The 22,190-nt window shown below is 39.7% G+C and overlaps 1 protein-coding gene and 1 long non-coding RNA gene across 2 annotated transcripts in view; one reads left to right on the top strand and one right to left on the bottom strand.

Annotated features, from left to right (window-relative positions):
- Window positions 1-22,190, bottom strand: part of LOC108705643 — a 182,613-nt gene that overhangs the window by 138,819 nt on the left and 21,604 nt on the right. The window lies entirely within an intron of this gene.
- Window positions 14-1,106, top strand: LOC121393735. Its single transcript, XR_005961301.1, has 3 exons — window positions 14-53; window positions 361-499; window positions 952-1,106. It is a non-coding gene; the product is annotated as an uncharacterized LOC121393735 (long non-coding RNA).

The raw sequence follows: 22,190 nt of genomic DNA, 5'->3' as shown, positions 1-22,190 counted from the left end.
GCTGAGATGGTGTGCGGCCTGCAATTTCTGCACTCTGAAGGAATTATCCATCGGTAAGAAGTTACAGTTTTCTATGTGATCTTTCTGTAATATGTTTAATAGTTGATATTATTGGGGGCCTTGTATTACAAATCCATTGCAGGATGCAAAGTACAAAAAATCTGGTGCAATCTACAATATTTTTTGCACTTTGCATCCTGCCATAGGAGGGAGCTGTCATCCGTTTGCCCTCATGCATAACCTTTGTACATTTTGTTTCCACAAATGGCCATTAGATTTTTATTCTATGTAGAGTTGAAACCGCACATGTTCTGCTATACAAACAGAATTATGCAGTGACACCTGTACTTTACTTTACAGAGACTTCAAACCGGAAAACATTCTGTTCAGCAGCAAGGGACACATCAAGATTGCTGACTTTGGATTGGCTGCTGAGAACGTATTTGGCAACAAAACCATCTCAGGATCAATTGGGACATTGCACAACATGGCCCCAGAGGTGAGAGACTTATTACTGATATATGTAATGCACAGAATTTTACAGTATGGAAAGCAATGGAGGCACATTCCATATAATGTTTTTCAGTGGTCAATAATCTACATCTTAACCTGACAGATTGGAGGTCAAACATTTATTCTTCTTCAAATAATAATAATAATAATTTCTTCAGCTGTTATGTTTTTAAAAGTATCTCTTTGAATCCCAGCATCATTATTAACCCTTGAATCACTTGTAAAAACAAAGGCTCTTAGCTAGTTGTAGCACCTATATAGTTCTACCTTTTCTGCACACTGAGAACTGAGTTTCTGTTTTTCTTGGGAGAACTTGGACCACAGATTGATCACAGAACCCTTGAACGCCAAAATTTCATCAAGGCATAAACACAAACAAATGTTTGTAAACGGGAATTTCTGTATTTGATGGGGAATGATCTGTTCTTTGTATTTCAGATGATCCAGTGTCAAATCTACAATTCAGCAGTAGACTGGTGGGCTTTTGGGATTGTCTTGTGCAAAATGGCCACTGGAAGATCACCTTTTTATGAAGGCCGTAAAGCAGAGAAATGCATCCATTTTATCCTCAATTGCCAGCCCAGCTATTCAGAACAGCTCAGTAGAGAACTGCAAGATCTTCTGGAAAAGGTGGGTGCCAGTGCATCTGATTAGGATATATATATGGCATTTATATGGACTGTAGTTTTGGTTTCTATTAGTAGCAGTAAGTCACTTTTTTTGTTCCCTTAGCTCCTAAAGAAGAAGCCATACAAGCGGCTTGGGTTCAAGGGGGATATAAGGAGACACCCCTTTTTCAAATCCATCAACTGGATCAAAGTAGAAATACAAAATGTTGAACCACCTTTCCAGCCAGAACCTGTAAGTATATGACTGAAATATTGTGAAACCATGGATTACAAGCTACACTCTTTAGTTTATCTAACAGTTCAGCATACTAAATATCCAAGAGTCTTCACTTAACCCAGCAATATTTCTGTATTAATGTGCCTGTATAACAGGAATAGCTCTAGGAGTTAACTCCTTCATGTACATTTTATGTTATAAAGACTGCAACCACAGTGCACAGTTAGGGGCCAAGCTATGCAAAAATGCCTTATAATATCACATATCACTCCATAATGCATCTAAATTCCAGGAATATTTACAAAGCTGCATATTAATTTTAACTGACTGCAAAGCAAGGAGTAAAATAAAGTGGGCATTTGGATAATTCTCTGTAAAAAAACTGTGTACTCCAGAATTTCTTTCTGATGCATTTGTCTCCCTTTTCATTTAAATGGGTTATAATAAATGATAGAAAAACCCACATATTTATAAATACCGTGGATAGATCTTTTCAGTTGATGATTTCAACATTCATAAAATCATATCATAAAATCAGTTGTAAGTACAAATACACAACTTATAATTGAGATTTATTTCCTGTATTTCCATTACAGCTTGATAAATAGGTCTCCTGATGTTATGGCAGCAGAGAGTTTTAGTGCAATATTAAATGCATTCTTTAGACATGCCATTTGTTTAACATTTTCATTTTAGAACACAACATTTTGAGTAAAAAAAGGTTGAAATCCAAGAAAGTTGTTCAAAAACTCATACACTTACACAATGTACATATAGCACAGCTTCCAAGATATTCTTTTCTAATGTTAGAATACTGCACATATGCAAGCCTAAGCCTGTGCTAGAGATTCAAGGGAAATAAAAGTAAGATGCTGGCATGGTGTTTCCACAGCGTTTACTTGTTCTTCACATTAAAACACTTTAAAGGAACAGTAACTCCAAAATATTAAAGTGTATTAATGGAATGGCAATATGGGGCTGTGTTGATAAAACTGGTGTATTTATTAAAAAGACACAACTATAGTTTACATAAACAAGCTGCTGTGTAGCTATGGGGGCAGCCATTCAAGCACATGATACACAGTAGACAGCAGATAGTTACTGAAGAATCTGATTGTATACTACATACAGTAGTTTATATGTTGTCTGCTGTTTGACCTGTGCCTTTTCTCATTTTTCAGTTTTGAATGGCTGCCCCTATGGCTAAAAGGCATCATATTTATAAAAACTATAGTTGAGTATCTGAAGTAAACACACCCGTTGTACCAGTGCAGCAATTTTTTGGTGTTAATGTTCCTTTAAAAAACACAAATATTGAAGTGCATCACCTTAATTTTACAAACACACACATAGATAGATAATAGATAGATATACACTTATCAACTGAAGTCAAATATGTAAAAAGAAAAGTAACAGCTTTTTATTTCTTTCAAGCAACCAAATCCTGACGTGAGCATTCCAGCAAGTGCCTTAGAGGTCCTCAACATTGACACCGCCTCAACTCACAGCTACAGTCTTCAGGATTTCACATATCTGAGTCGCAGCTGGCAGGCATAAGCCCACTTACTACAACTGTGGGAAAGGATACATCAACTCGAAGTTCAGTTCCCATCCAACTGGAAAACATCTTAATTTGTTCAAAAGCACACCCGTCTGCTGTATGAATTCACAGATCCATTTGCAGCTCTACCATCAGCTTCACCTGATGCATCGTTGCTACATAAAGATCAGCAGCCAACTCCACAAGTCATCAGTCCCACCATCAAATCCATCTCTGGAACTACCATCAAGTCCATCTTGCATTTCCATCAAAGCTACTTCATCACCTATACTTCCATCTCCAGGTGAAAACATTGGGTCTGGCCTACCATCAGTTGTATCTCTGTATGGACTTACTAAGCTACCCTCTCTAACCCTCATATAAATGTGTAAGAGGAGCTGATGTAAGTATGTTTAAATGGTGGTAAGTATTTTAAATTGATTAAAAGAGCTGGCATCCTTTGGTTATATAAGTTTTGGCTAAATGATATAACTAAAGGGCTCTTATAAAACAGATAGTATAAAATCAAACTAGACTTAGGGTAATAGTAGAAATGTAAATGCAGAGGATAGTTACAAGAGGATAATAAGGTAATACTAAGATAGGCAGGAAATATAAATAATATCAAATGTATAACTAATAAGAAATAATATAAATATATCATAAATAAATATCAATACATAAATATATATATATCAAGTATAACAGTAGCAAATATATTATTAGCTAGCAGGAAATAGATTAATTTAAATTAAAAAAAGATCTAACAGCAGAAAATGATACTATAATACTGAATATGATAGGATATTAGAAGATTAAATAGAATAGTTCACAAAATAAAACAAGATGTTGGAAGATCACATAAGGTATAACAAACATAATATAAAATATGGTAACACATGAAAGGATAGGCTAAAGGCTTAGATGTTAGAAATTAAAATACAAGAGAAGAGGAGAAAATGCTAGACTATATAATAAGAAAGTATAGTATGATAAAATAAAAAGAATATAATAAAATTGCCTATTAGGACAAAACAGAATAGATAAACTGTCAAATATAAGAATATGCAGTAGGGTGTAAAATAACATATAATTCTTAAGAAAATAATAAAGATGTTAGAAGAAGCCATAAGATAATATGATCAAATAAACATAATATGATAGAGTTTAAAGTAGGACTAACTGTTTTATAGATTTAAATTAAAATGTTAGTGGAATACATAGGACATATAGATGGAGCAGAGTTTGTTCCAGAATAATAGGAAGGATTTTGTTCCAGGAATAATAGGGAGGATTTTTTCCCTGACAGTAACAAACTATTGAGTTGTTTCCGTTGGGTTTTTTGCCTTCCCCTGGACCATATGTTACTAGAAGTCAGGTTAGCACAGCAGATAGTATAATAGGAAATAATAAGATGGTTAGAGTAGTTAGGGACCTGCTCAGTGAGCCTACCTTGACGTGGTGGCAGGCTTGATATCTTTTAGCCAAATCTAGTCTATGGGCTTCTTCACCTTCCAAACACTTTTTTTTTTAAAATTTTGATCTGCTTTCCAAAGAATCTGTTCCCCTTCTACTACAGAGAGCAGAATAACTGTAAGCAGAGCCGAAACTAAGGGTAGGCAGAAGAGGCACACACATTGAGGGGTACTAGGCACATACCTCAAATGCAGCCCTTGTCCCTACACCACCCGCAATTCAGATTTCCCAATCTTATCAGCAATTTATGGGCACACCCACTTGTTCATGTGCACACCAGCTTATTCACACATGTGCACATGGGGGGGGGGGCAAGGTGGCTGGTTGGGTTGCCTCAGGCAAATTTTTGAAGGAAACCTACAGAAATCTATATATTTAGTACTGTTCGACTGATATTTCTTTCACATCATAAACGATCAAATCTCGGTTCAGAAGCTTGCCACTCTCCAGCTGACACTGAACTATGCATGTCAGCACCATCAGATCCTGCTGTTGGTAGATGCTGAGTATTGTAGTTTAGCAAGAGGTGGTATTGATTAATGCATTACACAGAAGGCTCTCTGTTTAGCGGGAAGGCATGCCATGGTTATTATTAATAAACACTTCTTGTTCACTCTTCTCTTCCCATATATCAGCCAGGCACAACACCTGTCAGTACTGTACAGTAACAAACCTCCAGTGTCACAAACAACACCACATTCCTTCTGAAATGGCAATGAAGTGATGATTCAATTACTCCCACACCAGCCATAAATCAACATATCTGAAGAAATTTTACAAACTGGATTATGTTAATCAGATCAAGCAGCAGAATTAAACTGCACACTATCGAATTCTACACTGGTTCTGCATTTCTAAAATAGTTACAATTCCCGTACTACGTGGACTCCTATCAATACCAAAATGCAACTTCATTTCTGACTTTGTGCTTCACATAAATACAGATGAAATACCCTTTTTAATAGTGTGTTGTCTTGTGAAAAAACATGTGTGCTCCATAATGGAAATCCAGCCAACTCAGCAATAGCTGAATTAATCCCAAACTCATTGTCATGTAGTTGAAAACAAAATTCCAGGAGTTGATAGGTACTGTTTGCAACAGCTGATTGATTACATGAATAACTTTTCAGCTTGTGATAACTGAATTTATTTCTTTTGCATTGCCCATCGAGTCTTGTCCCTGTTACTGAATTATAACTTCCATTATTCCTAACCAACAATTTCCAATCTAAAGTAGGTTGCATTCCAGAGCATATCTCTGACTCACTCCATGTTGATTTTTATCTAAATCTATCTACCCTTCCAGCCAACCCATATAGACTGTACTCATACAAGTCATAGGATCGTACTTGTGCTGCTATGCTATAAGATCACTTACTCCCTTTTGTATTTCTGCTCCCAGAAAAGGGCTACATTCATAGTTGGTTCCACATAAATCAAAATTTGACATAATGACATTTTGAACTCTGCTGTAAAGCTGGAGCCTTCACACACCGAGGAGCATCAGACAGTTGAAGGCATGTACCATTTTGTATCACAGCATGCTCGATTTTAGCAGGAATCTTGAATTTTATATTATATGAATAGTACATTAGAATGTCTCACTGTTCTCTGATTATGAGCTCTCCACATGACAATGTGTAGTTCTTCAGGATTTCCTTCAGCAGTGGAGGCATGTCTAGAAATCAATTACAGAACAGCAATCAGCATTAACAGAGATTGTGTGTGAAGGCTTTCATATGACAAAATGCTTTTTATTACAGCACATTTCCTATCACTATGAATGGCTTTCATCTATTATAAAAATGTTCTTTCTGCTGTGCGGAATATCAGGCATTCTTCACTAAATCAACAACATGGGATTCTACTGAGAACAGTAAGGAAGAACCTAAAAAGGCATTCTCTATTTTATTGCAAATATAAACAGGCAAATGTATCAGCAGCCAGTACATACTATGTTTTCAATATGTGTAACTTAATTCTAAAATATTTCTTCTTTATATCTTGATCTTGGAACACTAAATTTTTAAAATTGACTTCCTTTTTCTCTGTAATAATATACCTTAGTTTGGATAAAGTACAAGGTACAGTTTTAATTATTATATATTATTGGAAGCAACCCCAGCCTATTGGGTTTATTTTATGTTTACATGATTTTCAAGTAGACTAATGGTATGACGATCCGATTTATGGAAAGATCCGTTATCAGGAAAACCCTGAGCATTCTAGATAACAGGTCCCATACCTGTACTATATGCGCAGAAGGTGCTAATAACTTATCCAGTTGTCCCTACTGAATTGCAGCCTCAGCCATAACACTTTGGTTGACTTTCCATGACAATAACTCCAAACAACGATTTACTGCCTCCTACCATAATACTATAGAGACTGGACAGACTGGCCCATTATGATTTACACACTATACTACCTGCATGCAGCACCAATACATGGAATATAGAGTAACAGGGGTAAAGCATAGAAAGGGCCAATACGCTTTACTTTTGGTCTTAAATGATTTAATATGTATAAAGGATAAAGGGGATTCATAGGATTTTCAGCTAAAATATTGTCAGAATCAGCTGATTAACAACACCTTTCTCTAATCGATGTTCATTAGAAGAATTTGTAGTCGTATTTAAAATGTATAGTACAAGAACCCCCCTTTAATGTATAATGTATTAAAATATTTTTTGGTCAGTAAAATTATTGATTTTCCTAGTGCTTCTGATAAAGTATAAGTGGAAAGAGGAGAAAAACCATTCATCAGATAAAGAATCACTGCCCCTGGTCAAAGTACAATAAAAAGTTCTGGTTTTAAGGCTCAGACTTTGACATTTTTGCCAAGTAGGATCAAAGTCCCATAATGCAGCCTGACCAAATCATAATTCAATGGAACACACACTTGTGATTTGGAGACTTCAAAAGAATGAAGCACAACAACATTGTACCTATCTGAACACTTGACCACCTGCCATTAACCTAAATTTTGGGATAAATGAATTTCTGGAGTGGAAAACTTCCAAGTGAAACTTCCCAACAAGAGATTGTACAAGGTCTTGCGGTGAATTCCCAAAGTAGTGCCACAACCCTAAACATACAATGTACCTTATCAGAATAGATTCTCCAATGCACTGTACTATGCACAGCTCAACAGGAAATAATAAGGGTATTAACGGTCTGTCTCAGATCAATACGCAGATGAATTTCAGACTATTTTAAACTAAAATAATCAATATGTATCAACAGAGACACCACCTGGTCATTTTGGCCAACTGTCTACAATCAGGAACAAACTAATGATAAAAGAAAGTGGCTTTAATGTTGCTCTGCTAAGAAAATTAAGTTTGAAATCATCGGATATTTCTCTAATCAGTATTAAGCAGAGCACACATCACAACACCTTCTTTTTCTCAGATATGTTCTTTCCTGAATTTGGTTCCCTTAATACTAACATATATTGACATTGCTAACTCACAACTCTCAAAGTGAAAAACAATGTGGTTGAGTAATCAAGGCAGTTACTGAGAATGAAGATCTTTATTCTAGAAACACTTTATAAGTTAAACTGATATACCCCCAATGATGTGTTGCACTATTGCACCTAGATCATTTGACAGGGTTGATCCCAAATGCATGATGGGATGCAAGGAAAATCACAAGAGAAGAATATATGGCTAAATGGCTATTGGCTAAATAAATATTATAGCTATTTCCCTCATTTTATGTGTTTACTTTAAAACAGAACAAAAAAGCCAGTGATGAGCATGGAAAATAACTAGTCCATCTGCAGTCACTGCTTTTAATTTGAAATTTTGCAGACAAGTGTTTGGATGATTTCAAATACTGACACTTTAATAGAGCATAGAAAGGACTAAAAAAGAGGAGATTATGGGGCAGATTCACTAAGGGGGCCGATTCACTAAGCTCGAGTGAAGGATTCGAATGAAAAAAATTCGAATTTCGAAGTATTTTTTGGGTACTTCGACCATCGAATTGGTTAAATTCGTTCGAATACGAACGAAATCGAACGAATCGAACGAAAAATCGTTCGACTATTCGACCATTCGATAGTCGAAGTACTTACCCTTTAAAAAAAACTTCGACCCCCTACTTCGGCAGATAAAACCTACCGAAGTCAATGTTAGCCTATGGGGAAGGTCCCCATAGGCTTGCTAAACTTTTTTTGATCGAAGGATTTTCCTTCGATCGTTGGATTAAAATCCTTCGAATCGTTCGATTCGAAGGATTTAATCGTTCGAAAAATCCATCGATCGAACGAACGTTTAGCGCTAAATCCTTCGACTTCGATATTCGAAGTCGAAGGATTTCAATTCGAGGGTCGAATTTCGAAGTATTTTTAACTTCGAAATTCGACCCTTAGTGAATCTGCCCCTTAGGGTCGAATTTCGAAGTTAAAAATACTTCGAAATTCGACCCTCGAATTGAAATCCTTCGACTTCGAATATCGAAGTCGAAGGATTTAGCGCTAATCCTGCGATCGATCGATCGAAGGATTTTTCGTTCGATCGAACGATTAAATCCTTCGAATCGAACGATTCGAACGATTTTAATCCAACGATCGAAGGAAAATCCTTCGATCAAAAAAAGGTTAGCAAGCCTATGGGGACCTTCCCCATAGGCTAACATTGACTTCGGTAGGTTTTATCTGCCGAAGTAGGGGGTCGAAGTTTTTTTTAAAGGGAAAGTACTTCGACTATCGAATGGTCGAATAGTCGAACGATTTTTACTTCGAATCGTACGATTTCGTTCGAATTCGAACGAATTTAACCAATTCGATGGTCGAAGTACCCAAAAAATACTTCGAAATTCGAATTTTTTTCATTCGAATCCTTCACTCGAAGTTAGTGAATCTGCCCCTTAATTTAGGACAAAAGTGTTCTCTCATTCTGACAGTACCTGTACTGTTAGCAGCTTCCACTTTCAGCCGCATGTGTAACCCTTCTCCAGCAATCTGCTGCACTAAACGGCAAGATGTAGGAAGCAGCTTCACATCAGCTGGGATAGAGAACCTCTCGCACCGCTCAGAAGTTTGAATCTGCAAAGATGACGGGCCCAGAGACACATCAACAGGAAAGCCTTTTAAGCCGCTGATTTAAAAAAAGACATTAATTTACTATTACTTGCAGTATTTTCCTCTATATTCATTAGGTCATCTCCTGAACATATAATGCAAGAAATCTACAATCATCTCAAAATCCATTGACAAAACGAATAAAACATTGGTATTTTGGCACCGGACATTGTGTACCAAGTTACAGGCTATGCATATTGCCATTAAACGAGTGGTTCACCTTTAAGTAAACTTTTAGTATGTTACAGAATGGGCAATTCTAAGCAACTATTGGATTGGTCGACATTATTTTTTTTTATAGTTTTTTTAAATGATTTGCCTTTTTCTGCTCACTCTTACAGGTGCGGGTCACTGACCCCATCTAAAAAAATGTAATTATAAGGCTTCACATTTTTTACATTTTACATTTTTGCTACTTTTTATAACTCATCTTTCTATTTAGGCCCTCTCATATTCATATTCCAGTCCCTTGTTCAAAGGCAGTGACAGTAATTTGGACCTTAGCAACCAGATCGCTGAAATTGCAAATTGGAGGGATGCTGATTAAAAAGCTAAATAACTCAAAACACACAAATAATATAAAATTAAAATTAATAGCAAAATGTCTCCAATTATCACTCTCTACATCATTCTGAAATGAACACAAAGATGAACAACCCCTGTAATACATATGAGAAAGAGCTACCATCTTGTTTGCCTGGCAAGCAAGGTATTAGTACAAAGCTGAAATCAAGGAATAATCACAAGGTGTGCGGTCAGGTCTTTGCTGAGACAATCAATATGGCCCTCTTCACACACAGGTATACATGAAAATATGCAAAGAATAATCTGTTCATATACTGACTATTTCAGACAAAATAAACAGAAGAGAAACAAAAAAGTGATAGAGTGTATTTTTTTCTTCTTACTAATTCTACAATGAATTGGCATAAATGTGTTTGGATAGAAGGCAAACAGTAAACAAACCTGAGACTCTTGATTTATTTTTTTTAATAGCAAAGTATGCATGGATCCAGTAAAGGGCAAAGAGTCACAATACTATTGTACATTGCTGCTGATTTTATTTTTTTATTATTCAGGTAACATGTAGACATTTAGACACGTTAATTGGCTGTGATAACTGTAGTCTTACTACTCAAGTAGCCTTACACTGAGTTCAAGCTGCCAAAATCTAACATGTTCTCATAGTGTTTACCACAAAATGAGACTAGCAGTCTGCATGTTTTTCCTTATTTCCAGGCGAACAATAATGTCACACCGCAAGTTTGTCCCTGTCTCACATGGAAGGAAGTGGCCCTTGAGCTCGGATATACAGCAACATCTGTCTGCAGCTCCATCTATTGGTCTGCACAAAAAGAAGAACAATAATAGTTTTGGAAACCTTGTAGGCTCTATTGGCAACATTTTTGTCATGTCATGTAAGACTAGTATTTCAGAAAGTTACTTTTCTTATTTAACTAAATGAAAAATAATAATATTAGATTACACTAGAGTCATGACTTTATTGTAAATAATATCTTTACAAATGATGCTTATTGATATCAGTTATAATCAGTGCTTAATTATGTTATTTCTGTCACGTGAAACTTGTGTTTTATATTAAGCAATGAACCCCTGTTATAAAATGTGCGGATATTAGAAGTCATCTTGAAGTTCTATGCCCTGTATGCCTTTATATGGTCATGGAACTCTCCTTATATTTATCACGGTCGGCACCCAACACCAGAACAAACACCAGGCACCCTGGTCTCGGCTCGTGCTTCACCAGTAGTGTGACCGCCTTTGGGCCTCGGGAGGAGCCCTCAGCTTACTTGGATGCCACCTGGACTTAAACGAGAGGTGCAAGATGAGGGTTCTGGATAGGCAGAGGGGCACGACAGTAAAGCAAAGTCTTTGGACAGAAGATCGCAGTACAAGGCGTTTAGGCAAAAGAGTAGTCAGATCAGGCCGGGTCGAGGCAGGCAGAGAATAAACGTTATCAGACAGGCAAGGGTCAAACCAGGAAGTCAATCAGAGGGTTAATCAGAGGCGGTAGTCGGTAATCAGGCAAGGGTCAGAATCCAGAAGTCAGAATAGTCAAATAGCCAGGCAGGGGTCAAAAACAGGAATCAAACAGGTTCAGAATATAGCACAAGGCTCAGAAGCACCAGGAAACAAAATCCTATCACGGGCAAGGTCCCACAGCCCTAATGAGCTTTAAATAGTCTTTGAATTGCGCGCCATTGTAGTGATGTCAGCGCGCCTGCGCCTTTAAATTACACCAGAGCGCGCGCCCTAAGATGCCGGCGCCTGCGGCCTACAGGAAGCCGCTCGTCGAGGCGGGTGTCCCCGCCGAGGGGGCGGCAGGCGTCCCTGCCGTCCCCCCCCTAGACCACCAGGTACGTTCGTTACATTACCCCCCTCTCTAGGGGGGGCCACTGGACCCCCAGGCTTACCGGGAAATTTAGCATGGTATTGCTTCTTGAGGCGGTCAGCCTCGATGTCCTCTACTGAGACCCAAGAGTTCTCCTCAGGACCAAAGCCCTTCCACTTAGTGAGATACCGAAGTTTACCTCGTACGAGGCGGGAATCTAGGAACTCCTGGATCTCAAATTCAGGCTGACCTTCAACCAATACTGGGGGAGGAACAGACAAATGACGAACATGAGTGGCAGGTTTCAAGAGGGAGACATGAAAAGAATTAGAAATTTTACAATTAGCAGGTAACTGAAGACGAACAGAGGATGGGTTAATTATTGCAGTGATGGGGTATGGACCTATAAACCTGGGACCCAATTTGGGAGAGGGAACCTTCAGCTTGATGTTCTTTGTAGACAAACATACTAAGTCCCCCACCTTGTACTGGGGTGCTTCTCTACGGGATTTATCAGCAGCTCTTTTCTGAGCAAGGGAAGCTGCGGACAAAGAATAGTGCACCCGAGACCAAATTTCAGAAAATTTAACGACAGAGGAATTAGCAGAGGGTACAGGGGAATTAGAGCCAGAAAAAGAAAACCCTTTGGGATGTAACCCATTGACAATAAAGAATGGAGATTCTCTTGAGGAGGAATGGGTAGCATTATTGTATGCGAATTCCGCCCAGGGTAACAGTTCGGACCATGTAGACTGATTATCGGACACATAGCATCTAAGATATTGTTCTAGGGACTGGTTTACCCTTTCGGTTTGACCATTTGTTTGGGGGTGATATGCAGTGGAAAAGGATAACTCAATCCCCCAGAAAGCACGCCAAAACTTCGAGACAAACTGAACCCCCCTGTCAGAAACAATATTTTCAGGAAAACCATGTAACTTAAAAATGTGAGTAATGAACAGATCAGCCAAGGTTTTAGCAGAAGGGAGGTGTGGAAGGGGAATAAAATGACCCATCTTACTGAACCTATCCACCACCACCCAAATCACAGTCTTCCCTTGGGAAGAGGGCAAATCTACAATGAAGTCCATCGAAAGATGGGTCCAAGGTTTCACAGGAATTGGTAAAGGCATTAACAGACCCTGGGAAGAGTTATGAGATGATTTTGACCGTTGGCAGATTGGACAGGAGTTAACAAAGGCCTTTACATCCTGTTTGAAGGAGGACCACCAGACATAACGGGATAACAGAGACACCGTGAACCTCCTTCAATACTTGTTCCCTTAACTCCTGTGGAACGAACAGCATCCCAGAGGGAGTATCCACCGGAGCAGATGATTGTACAGGGGACAATAAAGAGGAAAGGTCAGATTCAAGTGCTGCTACGATTACCTCCCTGGGGATGATGGGGATGCACTCGCTAGACTCAGAGGGATCGGACTCGAAGCTTCTAGAGAGTGCATCCGCTTTGGTATTCTTGGAACCAGGCCTAAACGTTAAAGAAAAATTGAACCTGGAGAAAAACAGTGCCCATCTAGCCTGCCTAGGATTTAGTCGTTTGGCCGACTCAATGTACAGAAGATTTTTATGATCAGTATAAACCGTGATCATGTGTTTAGCTCCCTCCAGCAGATGCCGCCATTCCCCAAAGGCCCATTTAACAGCCAACAATTCTCTATTCCCAATATCATAGTTGATCTCAGCAGGAGAAAATTTCTTAGAGAAGAATGCGCAGGGATGCACCTTGTTGGTTGTTGGATGCCTTTGGGAAAGGACTGCCCCTGCCCCAACTTCAGAAGCATCTACCTCTACTATAAAAGGAAGCGCAGTGTCGGGGTGTCGAAGAATGGGGGCAGAACTGAATTCCTTCTTGAGGAAGTCAAAAGCTTGTACCACTTCAGGAGGCCAGATGCTGGGGTCAGCACCCTTCTTAGTCAAATCAGTAATGGGGGCCACAATTAAGGAAAAATTTTTAATAAACTGACGATAGTAATTTGCAAACCCCAGGAACCTTTGGGTAGCACGTAATGATTGGGGTTGGGTCCAATCCAGTACAGCTCTGACCTTGCCTGGATCCATTTTAAGACCCTTGCTGGAAATATTAAACCCTAGAAACTGAACGGAAGTAACCTCAAAGATACATTTCTCCAGTTTTGCATAAAGATTATTCTCCCTGAGTCTGCACAAGACTTGATGAACATGATTTCTATGTTCACCCAAGTTAGAGGAGAAAATCAAGATATCGTCAAGATAGACCACTACGAATATCCCCAGCAGGTCCCGAAAGATGTCGTTGACAAATTCTTGGAACACGGCGGGTGCGTTACAGAGACCAAAGGGCATTACAAGATATTCGTAGTGGCCGTCCCTGGTGTTAAATGCAGTTTTCCACTCATCCCCTTCCCTAATACGTATGAGATTATAGGCGCCCCTAAGATCTAGCTTAGAATAGATTTTAGCACCCTTAACCTGGTCAAACAATTCAGAAATTAACGGGAGGGGATAGCGTTTTTTTATGGTGATCTTATTGAGACCCCTATAATCTATACAGGGGCGTAGACCACCATCTTTCTTTCCAACAAAGAAAAAACCCGCCCCTGCAGGGGAACTAGAAGGCCTAATGAACCCTCTTTCAAGGTTGTCCTTAATATACTCTTTCATTGCCTGGGCCTCTGGCAAGGAAAGAGGGTATGTTCTACCCCGAGGGGGAATAGACCCAGGAATTAGATCTATAGAGCAATCATACTGCCTGTGTGGAGGTAGGGTTTCTGCAGCTTTCTTAGAAAACACGTCAGCATATTCAGCATATGCTGCAGGTAAACCTTCTAAAGAAGTGGTTGCCACCACCTGAGGAATACATGAACCACCACACTTAAGACCCCATTGCAGAATCTTCCCCGATACCCAGTCAATATGAGGATTATGGGTCTGAAGCCAAGGTAACCCCAAAATAAGAGGAGAAGACGCTCCCTTAATGATAAAAAGGGCTAACCTCTCACTGTGATGATTATCAGAGCACATGGAAAGGAACACAGATTTTTTAGTTACCAGGCCTGACCCTAAGGGTTTTTTATCAACTGCCAAAATCCTCATCGGAGGAATTAGGGGGATTAAGGGAATACCAAATTTTGCCGCAAAGGTGGCATCCAGAAAATTTCCCTCCGCCCCTGAATCCACAAAAGCGGACACCCTGACAGAGCCCGTAGGCCAGGTGGGTTTAACAGGTATCAAAATCCTAGAGGTAGACTGGGGAGAGGAAACTTCTGCACCCAAATGGAGCTCCCCTTCTCCATTTAGGCTTGGAAGTTTCCCGGCCTCTTAGGACATAAATTCAGGAAATGACCCTTTTCCCCACAGTAAATGCAAAGACCAAGGGAACGCCTGCGGGCTTTTTCCTCAGGGGTTAGATGGGATATGCCCAATTGCATGGGTTCCTCCAGAGGTTGAACCATGGAAGGGTTAGGGGACTTAACATTGGACACCATATAAGAAAAGTTATACTTAACATTGGTAAACCCAGAATGCATAGGAGAACCCCTTTCACCCCTTCTTTCCCTCTGCCTCCTATCTACCTGGATGGCAAGTGACATGAGATCATCCAGGTTGGAAGATAAAGGGTAATTTACCAAGCTATCTTTGACAGAATCAGACAGCCCAATATGGAACTGGCTGCGAAGAGCCATGTCGTTCCACCCAGTCTCCACTGCCCACCGGCGGAACTCGGTGCAATACACCTCCGCATCCCGTTTCCCCTGACGCAATTTACGAATCGCGGAGTCGGCAGAAGATGCATGATCCGGGTCATCATAAAGTACAGCCATGGTTTTAAAAAACGAATCAAGGGAAAAACGGGCAGGATCTGAGAGGGGCAATCTGAGAGCCCAAACTTGGGGATCACCCTGTAATAGGGTTATTACGAACCTCACTTTTTCCTCGCCAGTAGTGAATGAGTGGGGGAAAAAGCTGAGGTATAATTTACATGCCTCTTGGAACACGAAAAATTTTGACCTGTCCCCATTGAATTTATCAGGAAACACAATTTTGGGTTCATGGGTTTTGGATACATTACCCAACAGAGCAGGAGAACCCACAGGAGTGGCCACAGGAGGGGTGACTACTGGAGCTGGAGACTGAACAGAAGCATCCAGTCGACGGGTCAAATTGTGGAAACCTTGCATCAGATAATCTTGCCTCTGCTCATGTTCTTCCAGGCGCTGTAACAGGGTGGTAAGTAGCGCTTCAGTGGTGGAAGGAGCAGCGGCAGCTCGACCTTCTTCGTCCATCTTAGGCCCGTGATAATGTCACGGTCGGCACCCAACACCAGAACAAACACCAGGCACCCTGGTCTCGGCTCGTGCTTCACCAGTAGTGTGACCGCCTTTGGGCCTCGGGAGGAGCCTTCGGCTTACTTGGATGCCACCTGGACTTAAACGAGAGGTGCAAGATGAGAGTTCTGGATAGGCAGAGGGGCACGACAGTAAAGCAAAGTCTTTGGACAGAAGATCGCAGTACAAGGCGTTTAGGCAAAAGAGTAGTCAGATCAGGCCGGGTCGAGGCAGGCAGAGAATAAACATTATCAGACAGGCAAGGGTCAAACCAGGAAGTCAATCAGAGGGTTAATCAGAGGCGGTAGTTGGTAATCAGGCAAGGGTTAGAATCCAGAAGTCAGAATAGTCAAATAGCCAGGCAGGGGTCAAAAACAGGAATCAAACAGGTTCAGAATATAGCACAAGGCTCAGAAGCACCAGGAAACAAAATCCTATCACGGGCAAGGTCCCACAGCCCTAATGAGCTTTAAATAGTGTTTGAATTGCGCGCTGACGTCACTACGTCAGCGCGCCTGCGCCTTTAAATTACACCAGAGCGCGCCGCGCACGCCCTAAGATGCTGGCACCTGCGGCCTACAGGAAGCCACTCGTCGAGGCGGGCGTCCCCGCCGAGGGGGCGGCAGGCGTCCCTGCCGTCCCCCCCTAGACCACCAGGTACGTTCGTTACAATATTTTACATAAGTGTGTACATTATTCACCATATAATATATATTATATAATAGTGTTCCCCCCTATACAAAAAAAAGTGGTGAACGAGCAAAAAAACTGAGCCGGCAGGGGAAAAAAATGTAGGTGCCCCCCCTCTCCCATCCTATTAGTGCTGTTTTTGTTGGTAGGGCTTGGCGTGTCTGAAAACAAAGCCGGCTGTTGTGCTGGTCTATGCTTCCATGTCTTCGCGCGCGCACGCACGCACACACACACACGTTACATAATTGTCTTGGCTTGATTTAGGTTTTTCCACCACGTCCCTAATTAAGTCACACAATAATCCCATTTCAAAATATTCAGTAGCAGCAGAAGACGCAAGTCCCTTTGTAAGAAACACTTGCTCAATCTCTTTAAAAAGATACTAAAATGCTAACATTGGAGGTACTAGAACATTATGTAGTCTAGTCCAGTTCTGGTACTTAAGGGTTAATGCCCAAAAATTGTGCATGTCTGCCCTCCAATTTATGCCTGTATATTATCCACCCACTTGTAAGCTCTACGGGGGAGACGCCTCCTTCCTACTGTGTCTCTTACCACATTTATACTTATTTATTTATTTTAATGTTCCCTATGTACACTGTAAGATTATACAGCACTTAGTATCCTTGTGGCACTTTATAAATACATTTATACATCATACATCAAATATACACATCGAACGAAAATCTGTGAAAATACAAAAACAGGGCGCCGTTGCATTTTGATGTCCTTTATACTGGATGTGTCAAATAGTAAAGTATATCCACTGATATGTCAATAAGGGGGTAAGCCTGCTGGTGAAACACACAAGTCTTAAACAGACCCCTAAGCACTTTGACATACTGTAACCCCTATGGATTCATGACAGACACAATTGCAGCCCCAACCTCACTCCACATTCTCCAGGTCTCCAGGCAGCAGTGCTTTATATAACATTACAGTCTCATCTTTGACCAAGTTTCATCTGTTGGAAGGTCACCTCAGAAATGCATTCAGACAATTGCATTAACCATAGACATTATATACATATGGGTGTTCTGAACTACATCTCTCAGAAGATGAGGGCTAAATTAGTGGAAAGCACATTGTTGAAGTGGGAGTTGAAACACTAGCGATGCAGGAGTTTTGACAGGGAGGGCTCATGTAGCACAATGCCGGAAGTTGTCCTATGATGGACACCGTACTACTATGGCCAGTCGCGGTGCAGTTTATTCCTAATATCTCACGCACAAGCGGCGGGCTTGATGTTTATGTCACCTCCGCTTCTATTGGCGCAGGAAGGAATATAAAAACTTTCTTCGGATTGGTGAAGAAAGTTATCAATAGAAAGTTGTCCTATTGTTATATCGCTGCTATTAAATTAATTCAGCTCTAACTTCTGGGTTTTTATGGGAAGGCATGGTGGCTGACCCGTAGCTGCAACACCAATGCGATGTCTGTAAGATTTAAGGGGCCAACCCCTCATGGTATCCATGGTGATGGATATATACTGTATGTAGGGCCGTACACAGTATGGGTTCCCTTTTGCGTTTCAGCTCATTTGTACCAACAGCCTAAAATTATGGAAAAAGATAACTTGAAATAGACGTGCAGTTCATTCACTTGATAATCAGCAGATGCACCATACATTGGCAGTTTACAGTTTTAAATATGCCCTGTCTGCAAACCAACAAATATCTATAGTACATGGATATTGTTTGGCATCATCAAGCCGCATACACGTACTGACCATCATACAAAATTATTTTATTGGTACCTGTATGACCAGATTTTAGAATCTTAGTTTTTGCTGCAAAGCGTGCATAATTAGTAATACTTATTCATAAAGCACCAATGTGCATAATGTTTCACTCAACACACTCATTATGCACATACATGGGACCTCACAAGCATGTGCATAACTATCCATAGCAGCCCCAGCATTGCTTGCCTAGTACAGACAGGGGACATTCTTTTAAAAAAAAAAATCAAAGTTTCCCTTAAAGGAAAAATAAACCCCTTATTAAAAAAACCCTACCCTACATCTCCCTCCTCCTCCCCCCCAGCCTATCTGAAGACCGAAGAATATGGCACCCGTGAACTCCAATGCTGTGAATCTGCATTGAGCAGTCAGTAAAAAGTTAGGGGCATTTGCCCGGGGTAGCAGCTAGGCTGGAGGGGAGGAGGGAGGGAAGGTTTATATAGTGTAGGAGTTTTTTTAATAAGGGGTTTACTTCTCCTTTAACTGGTGCGCATGCTCTATTAGGCTGCATCTGCTGTGGGGGAAACATTTTGGGGTGACAGACACCCTTTAATTACCCCCAACCCATATCCTCCTTTTTTTTGTATTTTGCCTGACGAAGGCACCCGTGTGCTCTGAAAGCTTGCAATTTTTACTTATTCAGTTAGCCAATAAAAGGTATTACAAAACTTTACATTTTCTGCAAAGTAATTGAAAAAAAGTCTTTATTTCTGGTGAACTGAAAAAGGGGTGGTTCACCTTCAAATTAACTTTTAGTGTGTTATAGAATGGCTAATTCTAAGCAACTTTTCAATTGGTTTTCATTTTTTCTTTTGCATAGTTTTTAAATGATTTTCCTTATTCTGCTGACTCTTTCCAGCTTTCAAATGGGTGTCACTGACCCCATCTAAAAACAAATGCCCTGTAAGGCTACACATTTATAGTTATTACTTTTTATTACTCATCTTTCTATTCAGACCCGCTCCTATTCATATTCCAGTCTCTCGTTCAAATTAATGCATGCTTTGTAGAGTAATTTGGACCCTAGTAACCAGGTTGCTGAACTTCAATCTGGGGAGTTCCTGAATAAAAAGCTAAATATCTCAAAAAACACAAATCAAAATCAATTGCAACTTTTCGACTGGCCTTCATTTTTTTCTTTTTTATGGCTTTTGAATCATTTGCCTTCTTCTTTTGACACTTTCAGATGGGGTCACTGACGCCATGTAAAAACAAATGCTCTATAAGGCTACACATTTATCATTATTGCTACTTTTTAATACTCCTCTTTCTATTTGGGCTCATGTCTATTCATATTGTATTCTCTTATTTAAATTGGTGCAATCAGATTGCTGAAATTGCAAACTGGAGAGCTGCTGAATAAAGGAATTTAAAAACCACGGATAATAAAAACCAATTTCAAGTTGTCTCAGAATAACACTCTCTACATCATACTAAGGGGCTGATTCACTATGGGTCGAATATCGAGGGTTAATTAACCCTCGATATTCGACTAGGAATTGAAATCCTTCGACTTCGAATATCGAAGTCGAAGGATTTAGCGCAGAAAATTTGATCGAACGATAAAATCCTTTGAAACGAACGATTTGAAGGATTTTAATCCAACGATCGAAGGAATATCCTTTGATCAAAAAAACTTAGGCAAGCCTATGGGGACCTTCCCCATAGGCTAACATTGACTTCGGTAGCTTTTAGCTGCCGAAGTAGGGGGTCGAAGTTTTTTTTAAAGAGACAGTACTTCGACTATCAAATAGTCGAACGATTTTTAGTTCGAATCCTTCACTCGAAGTTAGTGAATCAGCCCCTAAATGTTAATTTAAAGGTGAAGAACCCCTTAAAAGGACTAGTAACACGAAAAAAGTATAGGTTTATATATGGTAGGGATCAAACACATTTGTTTAATAAATATGCAATTACAGCACAGAGGGAGCAGAGTGGGTACTTACCAGGCCAGAATTGAGGCCACAGAATCTGCTCCCCCTTGTTAAAGTGATGATTAGAACATTATGTATATACTAGACATTAAGCCCGTTAAATTAACAGGCGCTAGAACATATGTAACGACAGTCCGTGGGGCACATGCACAGTAGCGCAATCCCACCGACACAGGTACTGGACGCAGAGACACTTCAACTTTATTATATAGGATTAATACAGGCAGGCAATGTTTTCTTTATTCAGAAAAATCAATGACTCAGGGTAATTCACCAGAAAAGTAAGGTCAGAAAAATCCAAAATAGTGTATTCTTACTATTAAAAGCAAAGACAGTTATGGGTGACTGTGTGGAGATACATTATGTAATTTGTCAAAAATGCTTTAGCAGTTACACACAGCACAATGAGGACTATCATTTGTCATTATATCAGTCCTTATCATGCACTGTTCATTATAGTTATAGTGTACTTGGATACATTTCTAAAGAATTCCTTTATTGATTTGTATCTGTGAGTGACAAAACAGCACAAGTGCACATGCCCTAAAGGACATAAAAGCCTAGTGGGTACCAATTTGTTAGGCACACAAATTACATTTTTCTACTGTGATTTGCTCATGAATAAATTTGACTGGCCTATGATTTTTTCTACATAAGCACAATGCTGCCATCTTACCCTGTTTTCCCAGAGATCCCTTGTACTTCAGTCAGGCTCACTAGAGTTGCACATAAGCAGTATACTAGAAGTAAAATTGGAAATGTATAGCAAGAGATGCCACATGCAGCCACATATTCTACAATGAAAACCTGTACAGGGGCCCATTTACTTAGTTCGAGTAAAGGAATAGAGGAAAAATAGTTTGAATTTCGAATGGTCGAATATGGCTACTTCGACCATCGAATGGGCTACTTCAACCTTCGACTACGACCTTCGAATCGAACGATTCTAACTAAAAATCGTTCGACTTTCCGACCATTCGATAGTCGAAGTACTGAAAATTCTTCGACCCCCTAGTTCGCCACCTAAAACCTACCGAGGCCAATGTTAGCCTATGTGGAAGGTCCCCATAGGCTTCCTAACAATTTTCTGATCAAAGGAATATCCTTCGATCGATGAATTAAAATCCTTGAATCGTTCGATTCGAAGGATTTAATCATTCGATCGAATGATTATTCCTTCGATCGTTCGATCGTAGAAATAGCGGTAAATCCTTCGACTTCGATATTCGAAGTCGAAGGATTTTACTTTGACGGTTGAATATCGAGGGTTAATTAACCATCGATATTCGACCCTAGGTAAATGTGCCCCATAGTGTCACTGTAAGAATGCCCTGTGGCAATGCAATTTCAACCAAATTTCAAACATTTTCTTGGAAAAAAGGGTATTTATTAGCAGATTATGAATACATTGTTTGCACCAATGAATTATTTGTTTAATTTTGCATGGTTATTAAATATTTATTTAAAAAGTATTGCAGTCATGTAATTTTCCCCAAATAGTATAATTTTGCTATTAAAAAAAAAGATTAAGGGAATTTTACATAAACTTGAGCATGTTGTACACAAAAGTAAATTTCAGTAACATATTTTTCGTTATTTTCCAACCACCAAATTGAAATTGTAGAAGTGATTTAGATGGCAATGAAGCTATATCTTTTTTTTAATAAAATGATATTTGTT

The sequence above is a fragment of the Xenopus laevis genome, chromosome 5L, assembly GCF_017654675.1.
Source record: "Xenopus laevis strain J_2021 chromosome 5L, Xenopus_laevis_v10.1, whole genome shotgun sequence".
Taxonomy (NCBI): Eukaryota; Metazoa; Chordata; class Amphibia; order Anura; family Pipidae; genus Xenopus; species Xenopus laevis.
Note: the sequence above shows the minus strand (reverse complement) of the source record. Positions and strands in the feature narration are given on the sequence as shown.